Raw genomic sequence first — 21,897 nt, 5'->3', positions numbered from 1 at the left:
ATGTAGGGTAGAGCAGCACTCTGATCCCTTAAGAGTTAGAAATCCGTTAACCCCTGAGGCACACAACTTAACGGGCCTTCTGACACGTTACCCATCACCATTCTAACTCTGTCAGTGTGCATTCAATTCGTAAAAGGCCAGTTTATCGTCTCAGTGACATTCCCGTGGCAGCAGGTCCCACAGGCCGTGTGAAAATATATTTCCTTTTCTCAGTTTTGAATCTTCCACCTTCAATGTCAAGAGACAGGGAAACCAGGAGCTCCTGATTTACCCACCCCTTGACCAGTTATTTTACGGACCTTTACTGCATCTCCTCTCTGAAGGAAATGAGCCTGGTTTTTAATCTCTCTTCAGGGAAAGCTGCAGCAGATCCATCACTCGTTTCTTCTATGCTTGCCCAAAGCATTGCTCCTCAGCTTGCTCCCATCCACAGCGCCTCTGAGACTCTTGTCCCAAGGCCATCTAAACGGCTGTGCCCAGCACAAGCTGCATCCACATGGTGGGTGCTTCCTATAGCTGTACTGCCTCTGAGGAGGGAACTGTTACAGCGTTTAGTCCACTAGTTGGCCGTGTATAGACCACATCAAGGCTGCGATGAATTGACTCCATTTGAAGGTCTTATGGTCACAGACCATTTCTCTGTGAAGAAAAGGCAACCCCCATCAAGCAGCTGACATCTCGTAAGAGCCTATTTCATGCACACACACTCCAGCATAGACTATAAACAGGTGCACCAAGGACAGACCCGCTCCCCCCACAGTTCTCTCTCACCCACGTTGGCAGTGCCAGATGATGAAGGGCACAGCAAGATTATCACCTCGTTATTTCCTTCCTACCCACAGCAAAGAAGCCAGGCACTATGCAACAGGCAGTTTATTTTGAAACAACATGCAGGAAATACACATGTGGAGCAGGGGCAGACGTGGCGAACAGTCTTCTGAAGGAGAGAAAATTCTGAATCTGCAGCTGGACATTGTGAAAATTTTCATTCATGGATTAACAAAAATAGCCAAATATCCTGCTTCATGGCAGGGAAAATTATTCTCTTGGGACTAGTTTTCAGAAGATATCACCTCACACTGTCCTACCTCCTTAGCATGAGACTGGCACATCTCCCCTTGTCCCTCGAGGACACCAGTAACAGGCCAGGCCCACTACTACTTTTGCATGCCACCTTCTGCCAAATACACAGGCAGCTCTCTGGTCTGTTCCAGGGCTTTCCTCTAGCTGGACAGGAGACATGGCTCCCAGGATGAGCCAGTTCAAAAACATAAAATCTAACATGTACCTCACAGAAAGGAAAAGATAAAAAACCCAGTGTGAGCAGAACCCACCTAGCCTACCTAGAGTCTACAGTGCGGCTTGGTGTGAGGCCTAGTGCCTAACAACACACAGCACAAGAGAAAAAACCCTCACTGAAGAAGATCCAGAGCCTATGGGCAGGCGAGAAGGCTCCAGAGGCATCTTCCAAAAAGCAGAACAATTTAAATAATTTCTCCTTTTCCAAAGATGCCTTCTGCCAAAATTCTCACTTTTGGAGAGCAAGGAGTTAGGACACTCCAGCAGCAACCAGCATTAAGGTCAACACCAGCCCAACGATCAGGGAGGAGTTTCATTTGATGTACTAAGCAGAGAAAGACAACTCACAATTAGGTTCAGTGTACAAGCGTGTGGAATGAGGTGCAGATAAAATTGGCTACTATATGAAAACACAAAACTTCATTTAGTGGTAGGGAAGTTTGATCTCCTGTAAATAAAGATATTCAAGCGTCTCCTTACAGTGGAGAAGGGTTGCTACTCTGGCCTGGCTCAGTCTTCCCCTTTGCCATCACACCCAACTCAGAGTCTCTGTCCCTGGTAGTAGAATACTGGGGGAGCAGGAGTTCTGTGGCTTCAGTAGGAGCTAATCAGGCCTAGTTCCCCACTGCAAAGGAGCTGCTTCACCCTGAAGCCCCTGGCTAGGTTTCCACTGGGTTGCAGCTCAGAATCTTGCTTGAGGATCCAGAAACTGGTCCTCCTCCATCCCTTGCTGTCCCTTGACTTCCTTGTACCTCAGTAGCCTTCCCAAGCTACTCTGTCCTACCTCTGCCCTTTTGCTGGGACAGTTCGCTTGGAAGCCCTGTACAGATATCCCCTCCCTGCAGCGCCCCCAGGCAAGCCTACACTACAAAATTAATGTTACACCAATGTACAGCTGCAGCAGTAATTAAACTTTTTTTTCCATATCCATACTGCACTCTGTGCATGGGGGGGAAGGGGTCCCTCACTACCTGTATTGTCTCAGACAGCAAACTTCATGGGTAGCTATCCCATTGGGCGACTTGCCCCCATCTAGTGCAGGGTGGCTTGGGAAGGGTTTGCAATGCCATGTGGGGTAAAGGTGTCAGAGAGAGGCAATTGGAAACACAGTTTTAATGTCCCAGGGGGACAGTTTTCTCCATCTCATAATTTTATTTACAGCCCATGAGGTTTTGTGCCCGGTTATCAAAAGCCCCTTAAACCCACCCATCAGCCATGTCTGCAAGATACATGGATCCTGCACAACACTGCACTGTTTCTGAGCACAATGCACATGAACTTGCAGTATTTGCTGAGCCACCAGAGGAGCTGCAGGGAACAGGACAATTAGGTGGAGGTTAACTTGTAGAATACGGAAACTGAAGGCTGTTGCTGGCCTTCACCAAGCAGCCACAACTGGTGGATCACCAGTCCTAGGCCCAAGAAAGAAGCAGTGACTTACAATCCTAGGGCTGGAAGGGACCTCAGGAGGTCATCTAGTCCAGCCCCGTGCTTCAAGCAGAATCAATCCCAACTAAATCATCCCAGCCAGGAATCTGTCAAGCTGGCACTTAAAAGCCTCGAGGGAGCGAGATTCCACCACCTCTCTAGGCAACACATTCCAGTGCTTCACCTCCTGCCTGGTGAAGTAGTTTTTCCCTAATATCTAACCTACACCTCCCCCTCTTCAAACTTCAGACCATTATTCCTTGTTCTGCCATCTGACACCACTGGGAACAGCTTCTCACCCTCCTCTTTAGAGCTCCCCTTCAGGAAGTTGAAGGCTGCTATTAAATCACCCCTCAGTCTTCTCTTCTGTAAACTAAACAAGCCCAAATCCCTCAGCCTATCCTCATAGGTCTTGTGCTCCAGCCCCTTAATCATTTTTGTTGCCCTCCGCTGAACCTGCTCCAGCACATCCACATCCTTTTTTATACTGAGGGGCCCAAAACTGGACACAAATATTCCAGATGCGGCCTCACCAATGCCGAATAAAGGGGAACAACCACTTCTCTAGATCTGCTCGAAATGCTCCTCCTAATGCACCCTAGTATGCCGTTAGCCTTCTTGGCTACAAGGGCACACTGTTTACTCATATCCAGCCTTTCACCCACCGTAACCCCTAGGTCCCTTTCCATCGTACTGCTGCTGAGCCAGTCAGTCCCCCACCTATAACAATGCTTGGGATTCTTCCGCCCCAGATGCAGGACACTACACTTCTCCTTGTTGAGCCACATAAGATTTCTTTTGGCCCAATCCTCCAATTTATCCAGGTCACTCTGGATCCTATCTACCTCCCCCCCCCACAGCTTTGTATTGCCTGCAAACTTGCTGAGGGTGCAATCTAGCCCCTCAGCCATGTCACTAATAAAGATGTTGAACAACAACAATCGAGCCTTGGGGCACTCTGCTTGAAACGTACCACCATCCAGATATTGAGCTACTGACCACTACCTGTTGGGTCCATCTGTCAAGCCCGCTTTCTATCCATCTTGCAGTCCACATATCCAATCCACATTTCCTTAACTTACAGGCAAGAATGCTGTGGGAGACCGTATCAAAAGCTTTGCTGAAGTCAAGGTATACCACATCCACTGACTTCTCCATGTCCACCAAGCCTGTTACCCCATCATAGAAGCTAATCAGATTGGTCAGGCAGGACTTGCCCCTGGTGAATCCATGTTGGCTACTTTTGATCACATTCCCTTCTTCCAAGTGCTCCAAAATGGATTCCTTGAGAATTCCCTCCATTATTTTCCCAGGGATTGAGGTAAGGCTGACGGGTCTATTGTTCCCTGGATTGCCCTTCTTTTCTTTATTAAAGACAGGCACTACATTTGCCTTTTTCCAGTCATCTGGGATCTCTCCCGATCTCCACGAGTCTTCAGAGATAATGGCCAAAGGCTCGGCAATGACATCTGCCAATTCCCTCAGTGCCCTTGGGCACATTAAATCCAGACCCAGGGATTTGCGTACATCTAGTTTTTCTAGGTAGCTCTTAACTCATTTCTTCCCCACCAATGGCTGCCCTCCACCTTCCCATACTGCATTGTCTAGCATTGTAGTGTGGGAGCTGTCTTTGTCTGTGAAGATGGAGGCAAAAAACAAACAAACAAAAAAAAAACTGAGTACTTCAGCTTTTCTTACATCGTCTGTCACTAGGTTACCTCTTTCATCCAGTAATGGCCCCACACCTGCTTTGATAACTCGCTTATTGTTAACATGCCTGTAGAAACTCTTGTTACCCTTCACAGCTACAGTTCCAACTGATGGAATTGTATTATAATGCAGGTCTGGGATAACCAGCAGCAAGAGTAGAGCTTTCAGATCTGCCAAAACGAGAGCTGCACCGACAGCAAGTGGCAATCGCTGAGTGGGAGATGGCAATGCCCGATTACTAAAACTCAATTAGTAAGAAATCTTAAGTTGGGAAATTCACTGTGGGGGCTCAGGGCCATAAATCACAACCTGCTACAAAGGGTTGGGACTCTGGACAATGTGCAGGTCAGAGTGGATGGCTGGGTAGCAATGGGGTTCCTGAACTGTGACAAGGTGGGGTCAATGGCACACACATTTTGGTATCAGACCACCATGCCCAAAGACACCAACAGAGAAGGCTTTTTTCTGTGGTATCACATGCTGGTGGACCACCAGGGATATATTACTGGCATTGCCAAAGGATGGTCAGGGAAGGTGCATACGTTTAAGAACACAGGCTTGTTCAGAAACCTGCAAGCCAAGACTGTCTCCAAACTAGAGGTTACCACTGAGAACACGGAAATGACAAGAGTGGTCCTGGAGACCCAGCTTGCCTCTTATTCCCTTGGCTCATGAAGAAGCCATACACCAGCCATGTTGAGAGCAGCCAGGAACATTCAAACTACTGGCTCAGCAGGCACATTCAGTTGTCATGCTGTGTCTTTGGCTGTTTGAAAGGTGCTGCCTATTCATGAGATTAGGGCTCCAGGGGGCAAAAATATCCCACTAAGTACGGTTGCCTGCTGTATGCTCCCCACCACCTGTGAAACAAAGGGAGAAAAGCTTGATAGGGTAGCGGAGGCACAGCTGTCTGCTGATTTGGAGGATCCAGACACGAGAGCTCTAGGAGGCTCTGACAGATGTGAATAAAGAACTGGAGTGCTGTGTGTGGCAGTGTTATGCACTGCCTGACAGGGCTGGGGATTTTCTTTTTTGCAGCCTGGAATGATCCTTGCCATGAGGGCTGTGTGTGGAGGAATATACCATGGCAAAATGAACCTATTGCTATTAGCTGTGAATGATGTCAACCCCAGTCAGCAAATGTTGTGTGCTAATAAATATTAAATTTCCATAAATAGACTTATTCCAAAGCCAGGCAAGCAAACCGATCAGCAACTGAATGGAACTTTGTAATCGCAGTAAACAGAGCTTTTGGAGAAGAACAACCTGTCATCTACACATCCCATACACACACCCCAGCTCTCCCTCTCATAGGTTAGTGTACATGCAGCTGGGATTATCTATATTCACCCCTCAAGGATGGAGTGGTACAGGTAATGCAGCAACCCTGGACATCATATGGAACGGGGTGGGGTGGTCTGGAATACAGTTCCTTATGGGCTGTAGAGGGAGGTAAGCACAGGTCTGTTGACCCTGAAGATCAACAAGAGTCTCCAGTGTGTTCAATTGCCACTTGAGAAGCATTAGCATCTCCTGCTGCACATCTCTTTGCTTCCCTGTGTCTTTCTCCTGCTCATTCTACCCATCAGAGCGGGCCTCTAGGCCTTGTGCTTGGTATCTGAAGCACCAGACGCTTGCAGGATCTTTTGGAACACACCATCTCCTGTCTTCTGCTTTCTCCTCCTCATACGGCTGAGCTGCTCTGCTAGTGTGGATGGAGAGACCCCCCCAAGGCCGTGTTTCCAGCTGCAAAAGACACCACACACAAAGGTACTATTGTGAGTGTACTCACAAGATAAAGGGAAACTTGACAAACTGAACTCACTCCCCTGGAGCCACGTAAGTTACAAACACTACAGTCATTTCTCCTGGAGATTACAGAGCACAGTGGCGCCCTGCTACCTCCGAGTTATTTCACTACCTTTGCTAGCATGATCAAAAAGAGTAAGTGAACAAACATCTGTGCAATATTAAAGCAAACTGCACACTTACCAGAAATTCCTTTGCCTGCCCGGGGCTCGCTGGTGCTAGACAATAGGCACTGGCTTGAACACTCCAGCATTAGAAAGATGTCCTGGCTCACCACACCACCCAGTGCCACCAGTCCCCTCTCCAATGCTCTTCCTTTTCCTTGTTCAACTGCTGTTCACTCACTGTTCACTGGGGGTCCTGTAACTCCAGCTTCTCTGAATATCATCAGGACTCTTGGCAGTGGTAGCCTTCATCAAGAATGGCACGCAGCAATCTGCGAAAGCAGCAAGACTGCAGCAGTGCATCAGTCCCGTATACTTAGCTGCTGGGCACTGGAATTCAAATCCATGACCAGAGCAATCATGGTGCGGCAGCACCTCCTGCAAGCTGCTAAAACAAGTGTTCACACTAACACCGTACAGACCTAGCTGCTCCCCCTATCGCAGAGGTGGTGTTATTAAGCCATCATAGAGACTGAGCAGGTCACAAAGGTGGGAGTGAGCATTTAGCGTAGATGCTTACAGAGCCAGAATGACACAAACTGCCATGTATCAGAGAGGTAGCCGAGTTAGTGCATACCTTCAAGAACAACAAGAACACCTGTGGCACCTTATAGACTAACAGGTATTTTGGAGCATAAGATGCATCTGATGAAGCGGGTCTTTGCCCACGAAAGCTTATGCTCCAAAATATCTGTTAGTGTGGAAGGTGCGACAAACTGTCATGTGTCAACCAGGTGCCTATCTGCCTTGCAGCCTTTTAATTCTCCTGGCTGCTGAGAGGTTACCCATCAGCTCTGGCTGACAATGCAGGCAGTTGCTTTGTTAACTCCCTGACTGCTAAGCCACCATGGAGTGTAGAAACCTGGAATCAGAACTGGAAGGAACTTTCAGTGGTCCTCAAGTCCAATACCCTGCACTAACTGAGAACACCCCCAACAAACGTTTCCTCTAACTCGCTCTTGAAAAAACAAACAAAAACACAACACCTCTGCAGATGGAGATCCCACAGATGCCCAAGACAACCTGTTCCAGTGATTAACCACCCTCATAGTTAGGAAGTTTTTCCTAATGTCCAACTTAAGTCTCCTGGGTTGCAATTTAAGTCCATTGCTTTCTGTCCTATTATCAGAGGCTAAGTTAAACTTTTCTCCCTCTTCCTTGTAACAGCCTATTTGATACTTGAAAGCTATTATGGCCCCTCTCAGTCTTCTCTTTTCCAGAAGAAGAAATTCTAATTCTTTTGATCTTCCCTCATAGGCCTTGTTTTCTAGATCTTTCATCATTTTTGTTGCTCTTCTCTAAACCTTCTCCAATTTGTGAAAAATCTTTCCTAAAGTGTGGTGCCCAGAACTGGACACAATACTGCAGCTGAGGCTTAATCAGCCTCTAGTAGAGCCAAATAATTCCTTCTCATGTCTGGCTTACAACACTCCTTTTAATGGATCCTAGAGTGATATTTGCTTTTTTTGCAACAGTGTTACACTGTTGACTCATATTTAGTTTGTGGTCCACTGTGATCCCCTAGCTGCCTTTCCACAGTATCCCTGTTACCCTTTTCTAGCCAGTACTGTGGTTTGGTTTTGGGGTGGAGTGGAGGAGGCTTGTCCCTAAGGGGCGTATGGACAGGTCAGGCAGCCACTCCCAGCTTCCCCGTCTGTTGCACACTGACTCTCCATACAGAGCAGAGACGCCAGGCTATCTCCCCAGTCTTGGGAATATACTCTAGAACACAAGTCTGAAATGAGACTTGGCGTCCCAAAGAAATTTAACAATTGCCAGAGCTGCCCCCACCCCCCTGCAGGCAGGTGCCACCCCATGAGCCAGGACCAGCCTGTGCCCCCTCCCTGTCACCCATGCAAACTGCCAGTGACTCACTGGAGCTACCGTCAGAGCTGTGGCACACAAGATGCCCCGTAGCCCCAAGCCACCCTGTGGAAGCTGTCCTGAGGCTGCATGTGAGCCCAGGAGGAGCTGCCTCGACCACCATGTGCTTGTTGTGGAGCGCGTGCATGGAGGGCACTCCATAGCCGTGTCTACACATGCACGCTACTTCAAAGTAGCAGCACTAACTTCGAAATAGCACCTGTCACGGCTACACGTGTTGGGCGCTATTTCGATGTTAACATCAACGTTAGGCAGTGAGATGTCGAAGCCGCTAACCCCATGAGGGGATAGGAATAGCGCCCTACTTCGAAGTTGAATGTCGAACTAGGGCATGTGTAGACGATCTGCGTCCCACAACATCGAATAGCGGGGTCCACCATGGCGGCCATCAGCTGAGGGGTTGAGAGACGCTCTCTCCAGCCCCTGCGGGGCTCTATGGTCACCGTGTGCAGCAGCCCTTAGCCCACGGCTTCTGGCTGCTGCTGCTGCAGCTGGGGATTCATGCTGCATACACAGGGTCTGCAACCAGTTGTCAGCTCTGTGGATCTTGTGTTGTTTAGTACAACTGTGTCTGGGAGGGGCCCTTTAAGGGAGCGGCTTGCTGTTGAGTCTGCCCTGTGACCCTGTCTGCAGCTGTGCCTGGCACCCTTATTTCGATGTGTGCTACTCTGGCGTGTAGACGTTCCCTCGCAGCGCCTATTTCGATGTGGTGCTGCGCAATGTCGATGTTGAACGTCGACGTTGCCAGCCCTGGAGGACGTGTAGATGTTATTCATTGAAATAGCCTATTTCGATGTCGCTACATTGAAATAAGCTACTTCGATGTAGGCTTCATGTGTAGACGTAGCTCATGTGTGCAGCTCTAATGAGCCATTTCGCTACACTGCACTGTCCAGTTCACGACATGTGGTGAACGGACAGTGTATTGGACATTGTGGCTCTAGGCCTATCCACGCAAAAAACAGGCTTGTATATGCATGAGGAGCATCCACAGGGTGGCTGCTTAGAGACATCACACCTACCAATCTCTACCTGGTCAAGACATCAGGGAGAATGCTCCTGCGATGATTCCGAGTGATACCTGGAAAGCCAGATTCTCAGTTCAAGGAACAGCATTGGCTATCTGAAACAGAGCAAAGAATCACACCTAGCTGGGATGGCAGAGGGCTTTTAGGCTCTTTGAGTCTCCCTCTCTTTTTCTCCTGGACTTGTCAGAAGGTCTCCTTTCACAGTGCTTCCCAGGAAGTGTCCCCTTACATTGTAGGCTTCTCTCTGTGCTATGAGCAGGACACTAGTGGTTTACTGTTCATGGGAATGCTGAAGTCATCTACCTTGGGTACCTCTCTCATGGGAGAGATCTAAGCCACCGCCATCTGACTGTTCAAATTAAAAAAAACAAGAAGACCCAGTCTGATGACCAAAAACAAAAAAAGCCACTGTGATTAAAACAACAGAGTAAAGGAGACACTTAGAGGCAAAAATGCATCCTTTGAAAAGTAGAAGTCAGATGATATTGAACAAGACAAAAAAGGAGTATACATTCTGGGAGGTCAAATGCCATAACATCAGGCAGCAGGCTAAAAAAGAATTAAGACTAATTATCTAACAATAGCTAATAACAGTTAAACAAATTTATTTATATACAGTATGTGAGGAGCAGGAAACTTGTGAAACAGTGGGGCTACTAGACAATTGAGGTGCTAAAGGAGCACTCAAGGATGACAAGGCCATTGTGGAAAAGCTGAATTAATTCTTTGCATCAATCTTTACTGCAGAGCATATGGGGAGATCCCCTCACTCCCAGCCACACTTTTTTGGAGAGCGGTCTGAGCCACTGACCCAAACTGAGGAGTCACTAGAGGGGGCTTTAGGACAAACTGATAACTTAATGGCTACGTCTACACTGGCACAAAACTTCGAAATGGCCATGCAAATGGCCAAATCGAAGATTACTAATGAGATGCTGAAAGGCATATTCAGCACCTCACTAGCATGCTGCTGGCTGCAGCTCTTCAAAATTGCTGCATTTCGCTCCCAAGCGGCTCACCCTATCAGCTCATAGGAATAAGGGAATTTTGAAGTTGGCAGGGTCTTTTCGAAAAGGACTCCCATCTGGACAAGCCACACAGGAGTGAAATGCAGCAATTTTGAAGAGCCGTGGCTGGCAGCATACTAACAAGAAGCTGAAAATGCATTTCAGCTCCTCATTAGTAATCTTTGATTTGGCCATTTGCGTGGCCATTTTGAAGTTTTGTACCAGTGTAGACATGGCCAAAGAGTAATAAGTCACCAGGAACAGATGCTATTCACACAAGAGTTCTGAAGGAACTAAATTATAAAGCTGCAGAACTGCAACCTATAGTATGTAATGTCTCTCTTAAATAAGCCTCTCTATTAGATATTGGCTAAATTTAATTATTTTTTTAAAAGGCTCCAGAGGTGATTCCGGCAATTACAGGCCAGTAAGCCTAATTTCAGTATCATGCAAACTGAGTGAAACTATAGGAAAGAACAGAAATATCAGACATGTAGATGAACATGACAGGGAAGAATTAATATGGCTTTTGAAATGGGAAATCATGCTTCACCCATCTATTAATTTTTTTTGAGGGCGTCAGTAAGCACATACACAAGAATGATGTAGTATACATAGGCTCTCTGAAAGCTTAAGTATGCTATGACAAGGTCTGCACCAAAGGTTGTTAAGCATACGAACCAGTTATGGGATAAGATAATAAGACGACAACAACATGGGATAAGTTCTGGGTGCTCTCATAGATCAGTAATTAACTAAAGACAGGAAAAAATGGTAGCAATAGATGGCCAGTTTGCACAAATCGAGAGAGATAAATAGCACTGACCCTTAGGGACCTAAACTGGAACCCATGCTGTTCATCATATTCGTAAGTTATTTGGAAAAGAGGATAAGTAGTGAGGTGGCAACTTTTCCAGATGGTAGAAAACTTACTCAAAAGAAGAGAGTTATGTAAAGAACGTAAGAATGGCCAAAGGCCCATCTAGCCCACTATCCCATCTCGACACAGTGCCCAATGCCAGATGCTCAAGAGAAAGTGAACAGAACAGATAATCCTCAAGTACCTGTCCCCAGTCTCTCATTCCCAGCTTCTGGCAAACAGAGAGTAGGGACACTGCCTGACCATCCTGGACAATAGCCATCTATCATAGAATCCTAGGGCTAGAAGAGATCTCAGGAGGTCATCTAGTTCAGCACACTGCTTCAAGCAAGATCAACCTTAACTAATTCATCAAAACCAGGAATCTGCCAAGCCAGAATTTAAAAACCTCTAGGGATGTGATTCCACCACCTCTCTCGGTAATGCATTCCAGTGCTTCACCACCCCTCTTGATGAAGTAGTTTTTCCTAACATCCAGCCTACTCCTCTCCTGCAACTTCAGACCATTGCTCCTTGTTCTACCTTCTGTCACCACTGAGAAGTCTCTCACTATCCTCTTTAGAGCTCCCCTTCAGGAAGTTGAAGGCTGCTATTAAATCATCGCTAAGTCGTCTCTTCTGTAAGCTAAACAAGCCCAAATCCCTCAGCCTATCCTCATAAGTCTTGTGCTCCAACCACTTAATCATTTTTGTCGCCCTCCGCTGAACCTGCTCCAGCACATCCACATCCCTTTTTATACTGGGGGGGGGGGCAAAACTGGACACAATATTCCAGATGTGGCCTCACCAGTGCCAAATAGAGGGGAACAACTACTTCTCTAGATCTGCTCAAAATGCTCCTCCTAATGCACCCTAATATGCCATTAGCCTTCTTGGCTACAAGGGCACACTGTTTATTCATATCCAGCTTTTCATCCACCATAACCTCTAGGTCCCTTTCTGCTGTACTGCTGCTTAACCAGTCAGTCCCCAGCCTATAACAATGCTTGGGATTCTTCTGTTTCAAGTGCTGGACTCTACACTTCTCCTTGTTGGGCCAAAAGAAATCTGATGCAGTTCATTCCTCTAATTTATCCAGGTCACTCTGGATCCTATCTGCCTCTCCCCCGAGCTTAGTACCATCCACAAACTTGCTGAGGGTGCAGTCCAGTCCCTCATCCACGTCATTAATAAAGATAATAAAGTTGGTCTGAACAAGAGGATCTGTCCCATGAAAGCCCATCACCTAATAAATTATTTTGTTAGTCTTTAAAGTGCTACTGGACTGCTTTTTTGTTTTGATAGTACATAGACTAGCACGACTATCTCTGGGTTACTATTAATAAAGATGTTGAACAACACCAGCCCCAGAACCAAGCCTTGGGGTACTCCACTGGAAATCAACCACCATCCAGATATTGAGCCACTGACCACTACCCATTGGGCCCATCTATTAAGCCAGCTTTCTATCCATCTTACAGTCCACATATTCAATCCATACCTCCTTAACTTATGGGCAAGAATGTTGTGGGAGACTGTATCAAATGCTTTGCTGAAATCAAGGTATATCACATCCACTGACGTACCCATGTCCACAGAGCCTGTTATTTCACCACAGAAGCTAATGAGATTGGTCAGACAGACTTGCCCTTGGTGAATCAATATTGACTACTCTTATCACTCTCCCCTCTTCCAAGTGCTCCAAAATGGATCCTGGAGGATCCCCTCCATGATTTTTCCAGGGACCGAGGTGATGCTAATGGGTCTATAGTTCCCTGGATTGTTGTCCTCTCTCTCTCTCAATCTCTCTCTCTTTTTTTTTTTTTTTTTTTTTTTTTTAAAAAGATGGGCACTACACTTGCCTTTTTCCAGTCATTCTGGATCTCTCCCGATCTCCAACAGTTTTCAAAGATAATGGGCAAAGGCTCTGCAATGACAGCTGCCAATTCCCTCAGTACCGTTGGATGCATTAAATCTGGACTCATAGATTTGCTTACCACTACCTTTTCTAAGTAGCTCTTAACCTGTTCTTCCCCACCAAGGGCTGCTCACCTCCTTCCCATACTGCACTGCCTAGTGCCATTGGTTGGGAACAGATCTTGTCTGTGAAGACTGAGGCAAAAAAAAAAAAAAAAAAAAAAAAAGCATTGAGTACTTCTGCTTTTCCTGCATCATGTGTCACTAGGTTACCTCCCTCATCTAGTAACAGCCCCGCACCCTCTCTGACCATCTTTCTATTGTTACCATGCCTATAGAAACTCTTCTGTTACCCTTCACATTCCTCGCTAGCTGCAGTTCATATTGTGCTTTTGCCTTCTTGATTACTCCCTGGCATTCTCCAGCATATATTTATACTCCTTACTCATCTGACCAAGTTTCCACTTCTTACACCTCCTTTTTGGGTTTGAGCTTGCCAAGGATTTCCCTGTTAAGCCAAGCTGGTTGCCTGCCATGTTTCCTTTTCTTACTGTCCGTCTAGAGGGACCTATCCTCCATGGATTTATCTAGTTCTTTTTTGAACTCTGTTATAGTCCTGGCCATCACAAAAGCCTCTTGCACGGAGTTCCATTGGTTGACTGTTCATTGCGTGAAGAAATATTTTCTTCTGTTTTCAACTTGCTATCTATTAATTTCATTTGATGACCCCTAGTTCTTGTGTTATGAGAAGGAGTAAATACCATTTTTTAAAATCTACTTTCTCTATACTAGTCATGATTTTATAGGCCTCAAATCATACCTCCCCTCAGTGGCTTCTTTTCCAAACTGAGGAATCCTAGGTCTTATTCAGTAGGCATCCTTCAGTCTGCATAGACTATGGATCGCGCCCTTTAAGGTTTCAATTGAGGACTTCATTTACAGCGTCTATTGTGACTATGAAGACCCACACGAGAGTGACAGTCCTTGCTGCATCTCTTGCAGATGTCGTGGGTGTCTGGCAAGTCCTTATTGTGCTTTCTGTACGCTCGCTTCTCCTCTGCTAGCTGTCTGATCTTCATCTCACCCTTCTGAAGGCCCTTGTGTAACCACTGCCTCCATCTGCTGCGGTCATCTCCTAGTTCTTCCCAGTTGTCCAGCTCGATGTCTACCTCTCTGAGGTCTCTCTTGCAGACATCTTTGTAGCACAACTGGGGGCGTCCGGGAGGTCTTTTAACAGAGGCTAGCTCACCATACAGGATGTCTTTTGGAATCCTTCCATCACTCATCCTGTGGACGTGGCCAAGCCAGCGGAGCCAACACTGCCTGAGGAGGGTGTGCATAGTTGGGATTCCAGCTTGCTCGAGGACGGCGGTGTTGGTCACTCTGTCCTTCCATGATATTCCAAGGATGCGCCTGAGGCAGCACAAGTGGAAGACGTTCAGCCTCTTTTCCTGGCGGGCATACAGGGTCCAGGTCTCGCTGCCATAAAGGAGGGTGCTGAGGATGCAGGCTCTGTAGACTTGCATTTTGGTGCGAGTGTACAGCTTGTTGTTATTCCACACTCTCTTGCTGAGTCTGGACAGAGTCGTGGCCGCTTTTCTGATCCTCCTATTTAGCTCAGTGTCCAACGACAGGGTGTCAGTGATGGTGGACCCGAGGTAAACGAACTCGTGGACAACCTCTAACGTACAGTTGTCAATGCTGATTGATGGAGATTCAGCAACATCCTGACCGAGTACGTTTGTCTTCTTTAGGCTGATGGTAAGCCCAAAGTCCTTGCACGCTTTGGAGAACTGATCCAGCAGTTTTTCAAGCTGGTCTTCTGTGCGAGACACTACAGCAGCATCGTCTGCAAACAGCATGTCTCTGATGAGGACTTCTCGCACCTTAGACTCCGCTTTCAGCCTTGCAAGGTTAAACAGTTTCCCATCAGATCTTGTGTGCAGCAAGATGCCCTCTGTTGAAGATCCAAAGGCATGCTTCAGGAGGAGTGCGAAGAAGATCCCAAACAGCGTCGGAGCAAGCACGCATCCTTGTTTGACGCCGCTTCTGATTCTGAAAGCATCCGATAATGCGCCGTCATATTGGATGGTTCCTCTCATGTCTTCGTGGAACGACTGGATCATCTTGAGTAACCGTGGAGAACAACCTATCTTGTGGAGCAGTTTGAACAGACCATCCCTGCTGACCAAGTCAAAGGCCTTGGTCAGGTCAATGAAGGCTATGTAGAGTAGCTTTCTCTGCTCCCTGCACTTCTCCTGCAGCTGCCTTAGAGAGAAGAACATGTCAATGGTAGACCTCTCTGCACGGAATCCGCACTGCGATTCGGGGTACACCCTCTCAGCAATCTTCTGGAGTCTGCCAAGGATGATGCGAGCGAACAGTTTACCAGTGACACTTAGGAGGGAGATTCCACGGTAGTTGTTGCAGTCGCTTCTGTCTCCTTTGTTCTGCTGCTGTAGCACAAATACCTGCTCGTGAACAACTGTACATCTTGGGTGACTTCAATGCAAGAGTTGGAGCTGATTGGGCCTCATGGCCTTCCTGCTTAGGACACTTCGGTGTGGGAAAAATGAATGACAATGGACAGCGTCTCCTTGAACTGTGCACGTACCACAATCTGTGCATCACAAACACATTCTTCCGAACGAAGCCCCAGCACAGAGTGTTGTGGAGACACCCACGCTCGAAGCACTGGCATCAACTAGATGTGGTCATCACTAGGCGTAATAACCTCAAAAACGTCCTTCTGACACGCAGCTATCATAGTGCTGACTGTGATACAGATCACTCGCTAGTTTGCTCCAAGCTCAAGCTGAGACCCAAGAAGCTGCACCGCTCTAAGCCTGCTGGAAGGCCCCGCATTGACGCCAGAAAGACGGCAAACTCGGAGAAAGCTGAAAAGTTCAGAGAGACCCTCCAGAAAAATCTGTGCAGGGGCCCTGGGGGCGATGATGAGACATCCAAATGGCAACATCTGAGGGATACAACACGGCCTTGTCCGTGTGTGGAAGAAGAGCTAGAAACACGAACGACTGGTTCGAAGCTAACTCCGATGAGATGATTCCAGTCATTGAAAAGAAGCGCGCTGCACTCCTGGAGTACAAACGCTCACCGACCCAGAGTACCCACCAAGCACTTAGAGAGGCCAGAAGAACTGACAGCAGACAGCCAGGCGTTGTGCCAACAACCACTGGCTCCAGCTATGCAGCAGCATCCAGACCTGTGCCGACTTTGGTAATTTCAGAGGAATGTACGAGGGTATGAGGAAGGCATTAGGACCCACCCAGAACAAGATGGCACCTCTGAAATCCAAATCTGGTGAAGTCATCGCTGACAAAGCCAAACAGATGGAGCGCTGGGTTGAGCACTACTCCGAGCTGTACTCACATGAGAACGTTGTGGTTGACGCAGCCCTTGATGCCGTCGAGCTCCTTCCAGTAATGGATGAACTGGATCAAGAACCGACTGTGGATGAACTGAAGAGAGCCATCGACAGCATTGCAGCAGGAAAGGCCCCTGGTCAGGATGGTATACCACCAGAGGCAATCAAATGTGCCGCGGACACACTCCTGGAAGCCCTACATGAGCTACTGCGCCTGTGCTGGAAAGAGGGTGAGGTTCCACAGGATATGCGCGACGCTAACATTTTAAGTCTTATTCATTTCTTCTAATATGGAATCCATGCCATATTCCTAAATCATTTTTCTGAACCTTTTCCAATTCCAACGTATCTTTTTTAGATGGGACAGCTAGAATTGCACGCAGTATTCAAGACGTGGGCAAGCATGGATTTCTACAGAGGGAATAGGACTTTTGTCTTCCCTACCCCTTTCTTAAGTATGTCTAACATTCTCTTTGTTTCTTTTGACTGCCATTACATGTGGAGTGAATGTTTTGAGAGAACTATCCCCAACGACTAAAAGGTCTCTCTCAAGTGGTAACAGCTAATTTAAAATCCATCATTTTAAACATCTACTGGTGGTTATTTTTTCCCTGGTGTGCATCACATTGTATTTATCACCATGAAATGTCATCTGTCATTTTGTTACCATCACCCAGTTTTGAGAGGTCTTTTCTGTACCTCTTTGCAATCTGCCTGGGACTTAACTATATTGAGTAGATTTGTATTATGTGTAAATTTTGCCACCTTGCTGTTTACAACATTTCTCCAGCTCATTCATGAATACATGAGGAATAGCACTAGTCCCAGTACAGACCTCTGGGCACCCCACTGGTTACCTCTCTCCATTCTGAGATCTGACAGTTTATATCTACCCTTTGCTTCCTACCTTTTATCCACTCACCAATCCATGAGAGGACCTTCACTCTTATCCCATGACAGCTTACTTTATGTAAGATGGTTTGGGAGGGACCTTGTCAAAGGCTGACGATTTAGGTACACTGTATGCACTGGACCCATCTTGTCCAAATGATTGCTACCCCCCTCAAAGAATTCTACAAGATTGGCGAGGTATGATTTCCCTTTACAAAAACTACGTTGACTCTTCCTCAACAAATTACATTCATCCGTGTATCCGACCACCAGGCTGACTATGCCTCCCCAGGCCAAAATAGGGGACGGGGGATAACGCTAGGTGTCCTGGCCAAAATGGGACAGATGGTCACCTTTCAAGTAAGGCAGTGGTGGCCCTCTAGTGGCTGTCCCTTCACTGGGGGGAGGAGGTGCTCCCTGGCTGCAGGGGGGCAGCTGCATCTCCTGGCTTCCCCAAGCTGAGGGGAGCCAGGAATGGGGCAACAGCTGCCCTGGTCCAGCTCCAACTCCCACAAGCCGCAGGGAGCCAGATGTGGGCCAGATATGCAGGTGCAGCTCCTGTTCCCAGTGGCTTTGTGAGCCAGATGGCAACTACGCTGGTCTGGCTGCCAGCTCTCTGCAGCTAGGGGAGCCAGGTGGCAGCTGCACTGGTGCAGCTCCCTGCAGCTCAGGGAGCCAGGAACTGGGCTTCTCCTGGCGCCCTGAAGCATGGGAGCTGGGAGCTAGGCAGAAGGCCATGCCTGTGTGGCTCCCAGATCCCCATGGCCCAGGAAGCCAGAAGCCTGGGAACAGCTGGGCCGGTCCAGCTCCTGGATTCCCCGAGCTGTGGGGAGCTGGGAACCAGGCTCCTCCTGGCTCCCCCAAGCTGCAGGAAGCCGGGACCTGGGACAGCTGCACTAGTGAGGCTCCTGGCTCCCCATGGCTGGAGGAACCAGGCAGCAGGTGTGCTGTCCTGGTTCCCAGCTCCCTGAACAGCAAGGAGCTGAGAAACGGGCACCAGTGCTCCTCCCAGGTCCTCCAAGCTGCAGGGAGCAGAAACTAGGCTCCTCCTGGCTCCCCCATGCCAGTGCAACTCCCTGCTTCCCATGGCTGGGGGAGCTGGGAATCAGGGCAGCTGCGCAGGTGCACCTCCAGGGCAATTAGCCCCCTTTTAAAAATAAAGTGGGACACTTTCCTGGCACCTGAAATACAGGGCTGTCCCAGTCAGTACAGGACAGATTGTCACCCTACTGACAATTCTGGTCTTTACTATTATTTTAACCACTTTGCCTGGTACTGAAGTCAACCTTGTCAGCCTGTAGATCCATTTTTTAAAAATTGGTGCCTCTTTAGCTCTCTTCAGCTGTGGCCACACTTTGCCAAAACTTCAAAATGGCCATGCTAACGGCCAAAATCGAAGAACACTAATGAGGCACTGAAATGAATATTCAGCACCTCATTAGCATTAGCACGCTTCCAGCTGCAGCGCTTCAAAAGTGCCACTTTCGAACGCATGCGTCTGTGTGCAGCTTCACGGGCGTCCTTTTCGAAAGGACCCGCATATTTCAAAAATCCCCTTATTCCCCTCAGCTGAGAGGAATAAGGGGATTTTGAAATGTACGGGGTCCTTTCAAAAAGGACCCCCGTGTAGCCACGCCAAGCAGTGCGCGTTCAAAGCGCCTCGGCCGGAAGTGTGCAAATGTTAATGAGGTGCTGAATATCCAATTCAGCGCCTCGTTAGTATTCTTTGATTTGGCCATTAGCATGGCTATTTACAAGTTTTGGCCAAGTGTGGCCACAGCCTTCCAGTCATTTGGTACAGAAGCTAATTTAAATGGTATGTAACAGACCACAGTCAGCAGTTCTGCAATTTCACATCTGAGTTCCTTCAGAACTCTTGAGTGAATGCCATCTGGTTCTAGCGACTTATTAGTGTTTAGTTTATCAATTTGTTTAAAAACCTCCTCTTATGACTCTTTAGTCTGGGACAGTTCCTCAGATTTGTCACTTAAAAGAGACTAGCTCAGGTCCCAAGTATCGGAGGGGTAGCCATGTTAGTCTGGATCTGTAACAGCAACGAAGGGTCCTGTGGCACCTTATAGACTAACAGAAAAGTTTTGAGCATGAGCTTTCGTGAGCACAGACTCACTTCAACAGATGCTGGTCTTGGAAATCCGGATTTCCAAGACCAGCATCTGATGAAGTGAGTCTGTGCTCACAAAAGCTCATGCTCAAAATTTTTCTGTTAGTCTATAAGGTGCCACAGGACCCTTCATTGCTAGCTCAGGTCTGTGAATTTGCCCCCACATCCTCAGCCATTAAGACTGCTGCAAAGAGTTCATTACGTTTCTCCATAATGGCCTTTTCATCCTTTGAATGCTCCTTTAGCACCTTGATCCTCCACTGTGAATCCACTGGTTGTTAAGCAGGCTTCCTGCTTCTGCTGTACTTAAAATTTATTTTGCCATTATTTTTGGAGTCTTTGGCTAACTGTTTAAATTATTTTGGCCTACCAAATTACGTTTGTCCACTTCAATTGTCAGTATTCATAGCATACTTTGTGAAGAGTTATAAAGGGATCTCACAAAATTGGGTGACATTCAGGCAAACGTTCATTGTTGATAAATCCAAAGTAATGCACAGTGGCACAAAAAACAATCCTAAGTATACACACAAAATGATGGGAGCTAAATTGGCTGTTATCACATCAGCAAGAGATCCTGGAGTCATTATAGCTAGTTCCCCGAACACATCTGCTCAAAATGCAGTCAAATAAGTTAACAGAAAGTTGGGAACTATTAGGAAAGAAATATATAATAAAAATGGAAAATACCAAAATGCCATTATATAAAAATCCATGGTACGCCCATATCTTGAATACTGCATGCACTTTTAGAAGCCCCCCTCTCAAAAAAAAATATATTAGGCCTGGAAAAGGTACAGAGAAGAGCCATGAAAATGATTAATGGTATGGAACAGCTTCTATACAAAGAGAGATGAAAGACTGACTAAATGCGTAACTGAATTAAAAAAAAAAAGAAAATGAATTAAAACAAATTCATGGAGGACAAGTCAATCCATAGCTATGAACTATAGTGATCAGGGATGCAATCCCATGCTTTGGGTAAGCCTAAACCGCGCAATGCCAAGCGCTGGGACTGGATGATCAGACGGATTCCTTTGCTCCGTTCATGCCTTCTAAAACATCTTGCAATGGCCCCTGTCTGAGACAGGGTACAGAGACAGATGGATCACTGGTTTGACCCAGTATGGACATTCTTTTATTCCCTGACAAACGGGCAGGGCTGCTGACAAGAAACGTCTGGAGGGACACACCCATTACCAAACCTGCAGGACTGCCCAGCCTCGGGTACAAAGTAGCACCAACTTTCCTATTCATTGAAAGCATGGATGCCTGATACCCATTTGTATCAAGGTCATCACTTAAGAGCCTTAGAGATTTAGACATCGAATCATCTCCAGAAGTTATTTGCAGCTGCTGTTCAAGGATACGAAGTTCAGAGGAAAGACCCTGAGATGCAGGTGGGATATGTGGGGTTGAGATAGCCATTCTGTAACTCAGACAGAAAGTGAAAACCCTTGTGTTACTTATTTCCAGTGGGATCCCAGGATGTGTGGAGGTCACCTTGAGCAGATGTGCCATGGGAACTATAAATACAGTTGTGTCCTCCAGATGTAATGTTCATAGCATGGTCCATACTGTCAGCAGCTGACTTTTCATTACCTTTTCTGCCAGGCGAATGAGGTGTCAGATGCCATTGTAGGAAGGAAAGCTTTGAGTTGAGATTTATCTAAAAGGCCTCCTGAATATGATGCTTGTCTTCTTGTGAAAAGCTGAAACTTGGGCCATTGAGCTTCCGGATCAAGTATCGCATGAATCCCATGGGACAAACAAGAGGATTTTTGGTATCATCCAGAGCAGGGTGCTTAATCAGTTAATTGTCAGGGAAGAGAAGTCCAGGGCTACCCACACAGCTGGGGGGCCAGGACTACCAAGCATTTAATGAAAACAAGCAGTGTTAATGCCAGCCCAGAAGTGCAGATAATGCTGTTTCCCTATGATCCATTAGCTACTCCCAGTGCTTGAAGAGTTTCCCTCTGTGCACAGAAGGGTCATCAAGGATCAAGGCAGCTGACTGACTTTAGCACACGTGACAGCTTCTAGAGTAACCATCTTAAGCTTTTTACTGATTCAGATTTCCAAGATCCAGACTGGGTTGGAAATTTCTCTTCTTTTCAATTATCAGAAAGTACCTGGAATAAGGAAAGTGTTAAACTTAAAAGAAAAAAACACCACACCAAAACCAAGTAATTAGCACTCAAGAGTTTTACATGAATTGGCCAATACTCTCTCCAAAACAGAAAGTGTTATTTATTAAATCTTTAAATAATGGGAAAAGGTCCAAAGGACTAGGAAAAAAAACCTTATCTTATGACAACATTTTAGAGGAGCAAGCAGGACACTGATCTCAAGAACAGCTGACAAGTGACTCAGTCAATAAAGAGAAATATACCCT

General features: G+C 46.9%; 1 protein-coding gene across 7 annotated transcripts in view; it reads right to left on the bottom strand.

Moving 5' to 3' along the window:
* The window catches only part of ZMYM3 (zinc finger MYM-type containing 3), a 70,007-nt gene that overhangs the window by 30,943 nt on the left and 17,167 nt on the right, over positions 1-21,897 (bottom strand). For 2 of the 7 annotated variants that reach the window (XM_075007828.1, XM_075007829.1), the window contains exon 2: positions 9,327-9,417. The exons of the other annotated variants lie outside the window; for them this stretch is intronic. The gene's annotated coding sequence lies outside the window, so the exon portion shown is untranslated. The remainder of the gene's footprint in view (positions 1-9,326; positions 9,418-21,897) is intronic. 7 annotated transcript variants of the gene reach the window in all.

This window comes from Carettochelys insculpta, chromosome 13 (assembly GCF_033958435.1).
Source record: "Carettochelys insculpta isolate YL-2023 chromosome 13, ASM3395843v1, whole genome shotgun sequence".
Classification (NCBI taxonomy): Eukaryota; Metazoa; Chordata; order Testudines; family Carettochelyidae; genus Carettochelys; species Carettochelys insculpta.
Note: the sequence above shows the minus strand (reverse complement) of the source record. Positions and strands in the feature narration are given on the sequence as shown.